This window comes from Cebus imitator, unplaced genomic scaffold, assembly GCF_001604975.1.
Source record: "Cebus imitator isolate Cc_AM_T3 unplaced genomic scaffold, Cebus_imitator-1.0 Scaffold78, whole genome shotgun sequence".
Lineage (NCBI taxonomy): Eukaryota > Metazoa > Chordata > Mammalia > Primates > Cebidae > Cebus > Cebus imitator.
Window position 1 is genome coordinate 2,827,777 of NW_016107393.1, and position 4,806 is coordinate 2,832,582.

The window sequence follows — 4,806 nt, forward strand, 5'->3', positions numbered from 1 at the left end:
TTTTTAATAACCAAATTAAAGACCTAGAAGTAAAAATAATATAACCTTAGAAATAAAAACCTCGAAATTATAGATTGACTAGCAGATTAGACATAGGTAAAGAGATAATAATAATCTCGAGAGGAAAAGTAAAGAGATTATTCAAGTACCCTGTGAAGAACTCAAGAGAAAAAATACTAAATGGCGGGTAAGAGAAATGGAGGATACAATTAAAAAGTACAATATATATTGAATAATGAGAATTTCCCTGAATTGATGAAGAACAGGAATTCTCAGACTGAAGAAACCTAAGATGTCACCACGATAAACAGAACAAATTCACCTAAATATATCTTGATAAAACTATAAAATACAAAGAGTATATTAACCACAGAGATAACACAAGTTGTTTATAATGGGATGAAAACTTGACAGACAACAGATTTCTCATCAGCACCAAAAAGTGTTAGAAGAAAGTAAAACGGTGTTTTCAAAGTTCAAAGAAAAAATTTTCTGTCAGTCTAACCTTCTATACTTAACTGACCACTATTCAAGACAGATACATAAATAAAGATACTTTCAAAGATAGACTATGTATTTCAAGAAGAAATTAAGCCCCAAAAGAAGGAGTGTATAAAAACAAAATGGTCAGCAAATAAAGTAAAAAGTCTAAGGCCCTACAACTAGCAATTAATAGCAAAGAATAATTTGGACTAAAATAGCAGATTACAATAATGTGGAGGGGAAGTAGTGGTGCAGTATTCCAGAGTCTTTATACTATTTGGAAGGAAGACAGAGATTTTGGTTAACTTTGGACTTTGTTAACAACAACAACAAAAATGCACAAACATCAAATGTGTTCCTTCCAAGTCAGTAAAGTAAAAAATAAAATGAAGAGCACTCTATCAATTCACCAGAAGGAAGCAAAGGAGAATGAAAGCAGCAAAGAAAACACATAATTAACAGGAAAAAGATGATAAAAGTAGGTTCAACACCCGCCTATGAGTGAGAACATGCGGTGTTTGATCTTCTGCTCTTCTGTCAGTTTGCTGAGAATGATGGTTTCCAGGGTGGGTGTTGAACAATAAGAACACATGGACACAGGGAGGGGAGCACTATGCACTGGGGTCAGTTGGGGGAAAATAGGGGAGGGACGGTGGGGGGTGGGGAGATGGGGAGAGATAGCAAGGGGAGAGATGCCAGATGTAGGTGATGGGGAGGAAGGCAGCAAACCACACTGCCACGTGTGTACCTATGCAACAATCTTGCATGTTCTTCACATGTACCCCAAAACCTAAAATGCAATAAAATAAATAAATGGGGGGAAAAAGTAGGTTCAAATATATCTGTTATGCAACAAATGTAAAACATACCTTTACAGCAATGGAGATCATTGTTTAGTTTTAAATTTTAGCTATATTCTCCTATAAGAGACATATCTGAGGCAAAGTAAAACATAGAAATTGAAAGTAAACGTGGAAAAAGATGTGTCAAATTCTCATGAAAAGAAAGACAATAATGTTAATATCACACTAAGTAGAGTTTAAGACAAAAAGCTTCAATAGGGTAAAGAGGGCTGTATTTAGTGATAAAATGAATATTTTCACAAGAATTTATAAGATACCTAAACCTGTACGCACCTAAGAATTCCTCTCCACATTGGTGTATTTTTACAGATTTAATGAAGATAAGGTCTAATTACTTTTTATTTGCTTACTGTAATTGCTTAATAAAATGTTACATCATGGCTGCTTTTCATTGGACTCCTTGGTTTATCTGTACGTTTAAAAAGCTCTCATCTATTACCCTGGGAAACATGGCAAAACTCTGTTTCTACAAATAATACAAAACTTAACCAGGCATGATAGCACGTGCCTGCAATCCCAGCAACTCAGGAGGCTGAGGTGGGAGGATCGTTTGAGCTCTGGTGGTGGAGGCTGCAGTGAGCCAAGATTGTGTCACTGCACTCCAGAGTGGGTGACAGAGACTTTCTCTCAATAAATAAATAAATAAATAAATAAATAATTAAAAAGCTGTCATCTAAAATTTTGGACTTAAGGCTGCCCTTTGGATTAATTATGTAGTCCCAAACCAAGAATAACATTTTTACTAGGTCTATTTTAATTACCTTTCACATTCAAATCTTTAATCCATTTAAATGGATTATTTTATGCACTGTGAGGTAGAGATAATTTTTTTAATTTCAAAATGAATACCCAGTCATCCCAGTACCATATACTGAATGGTTTATTCTTTTCCCTGTCATTTGCAACACTACCTCTGTCAGTCACGCTGTTTTCAAACACGCTGTACGTCTGTTGCTGAGCTCTCTTCCTTGTTCCATTGCCAATTTGCAATGGCTCTTTGGCTTCATAGTAAATTTTGATAGAATAATTCCTCTTTTACCACCTCCCTCTCTCCCAATTTTCCACTTTTTAGAATGTCTTGGCAATCCCTTGGCTTTCGTCTTTCCATAGAAATTTTAATGTTCATCAAATTCCTAGAAAAACCCTTAAGAAAATTTGATTGTAAGGCATAGAATCTATACATTAATTTGGAAAGAGTTGGAACTTTTAAGATTTGAGTTTTCCTATCCACTAAGGTATCATCTTTATTTATTTAGATGTTCTTTAATGGCTTGCGATAACAATTTATCATTTTCTCCCCCAAAATTTTAAACATATTTTATAAGATTAATTTCTAGATATTTAATGTTTTGTTGCTAGAGAAAGTAGCATCTTCTCAAAGGCGGGCTTTCTAACTTTTTGGGTTTTGCTGGTGTACAGAAGTACAATTGATTTTTAAATATTGATTTTATAACCAGTCACTTTGCTATACGTTTATTAATTCAAATAATTTCTTTAAAATATTTATATCTTAATATCATCTGTGAATAAACAATTTATTTTCTTCATTTCCAATCCTTATTTGTTTTATTTATTTTCTTTCCTTATTGTGTTAAAAGAAGAAAATATAGGTGGGCTAGGATGGGGTATCCCAACATGCAAGAACCAAAGCATCATGTTCAATAAAGGTGTTTATAGTAGTTATCTTTTTTCTCAATACTGATTTTAAGTGAAAAATTTATAAAATTTCTCCATTAAGAATGCTATTGAGTAGTTTTTGGTAGATACACTTTTTCAGATGAGGAAGCATATTTTTTACATGAATTTTCTACTATCTGGTTGCTTTCTAGCAGAAGAAGATTTTAGATTTATCTAGTTAGTGAGAAAGCTTGAACATTCATTTTTTACCCAAACTCCACACTCACCTAGTTCTGAAGAAATGGGTATCATTCATGAAAGGGACGAGGAGGTTGGTGACTTAACTGCTCTTATAATTAGAAGTTTCTGGCCAGCCCCACTGCTGGGTACTGGGTCCCCTAGATATTTAGTGGCTCTTGTGGTATTCAGTAATTGCTATTTGGGATTTTTTTTTTTTAAAGTACCATGCCAGGGACTGGAAAGGTAGACTTACAGTGGACAGTAGAAACACCAAAAAATGATACAGTTGCGGAAACTGCTGATGATTGAGAAATACAGCCAGTTAAATGAGGGTCTAACCTTCCTGGCCTATGGCAAGGTACTTTGCTGTTCTAGAGAGAGCATAGGTTAGGGTAGGCAGTTACTGGGATTCATGTATCAAATTAATAACCAAACTTGGAGAAATATTCCATCTGGGTGTTCAGCCTGAAAACATTAGTTTACTGTATCATCCACCAGGGGGCAATAGTATGGTGCTTGGAGCCCAGAAGCTCTTGAATGCTAATGCTGAACAGTGATTTGGGATCCAGGCAACAGAGCCACCTTGGAGCACAGCAAGTGAGGCTGGTGTTCTTCCTCTCCTATTACAGTGGGGCTCCCAAGTAGGTGTCTCAGCACTGACCAGGCTGACAGTGGGGCAGGCTGTGTCACAGGGGGATCTTAAGTTTCTCCACCACTCATTAGGCATTTTTCAAACTCTTCTTTGGTTGGGACAGCTTCAGTAATCACTCTTGAGCTGCACAGAACTTTAGAGGTGGGAAACAGTCCCAAGTTTGTCTCAACTGTGGTGAAGAGTGACATGACTTAAAGAAAACATGGAGTCACTTTCTAGACAGGACTTGTAAGGGGCCAGAATTAGATCCTTATATTTGCTCCCCCCAGTCCCTTTTCTCCCAGCTTCCAAGTTTGTGATGGGTTAGTCATACCCAAGAAGAGACCTGCTCACTAAGTAGAAGGGAAAATAGGAGAGGAACATGAACAGATGTAGCAAATTTCCCTCCCTGAAAAGAACGGACAGATGTAACTGAAACACAGAGTTTTTTTTTTTTTTTTTTTTTTTTTTTTTTAAGATGGAGTCTTGCTCTGTCGCCCAGGCTGGAGTGCAGTGGCACAACCTGGGCTCACTGCAACCTCCGCCTCCTGGGTTCAAGTGATTCTCCTGCCTCAGCCTCCCTAGTAGCTAGGATTACAAGTGTATGCCACCATGCCCAGCTAGTTTTTTGTATTTTTAGTAGAGGCAGGGTTTCACCATTTTGGCCAGGGTGGTCTTGAACTCCTGACCTCAAATGATCCACCTGCCTTGGCCTCCCAAAGTACTGGGATTATAGGTGTGAACCACTGCGCTCATCCTGAAACACAAAGTATTTAATTCCCTGGATGTGAGAGTTTTAGGCTGGTTCTCTGTTAACCTCCCCCACCACATATAATATGGGACAGGAAGATATAGATGGGAGAAAAAAGGGGTGTCCTCATGTATAGCAAAAGAAGTGCCATGAATATCTCACTACACACCCACTGGGGTGTAGTGGATATGAGATCAAAGGGTGTGTTCAGGTCCTTGTTA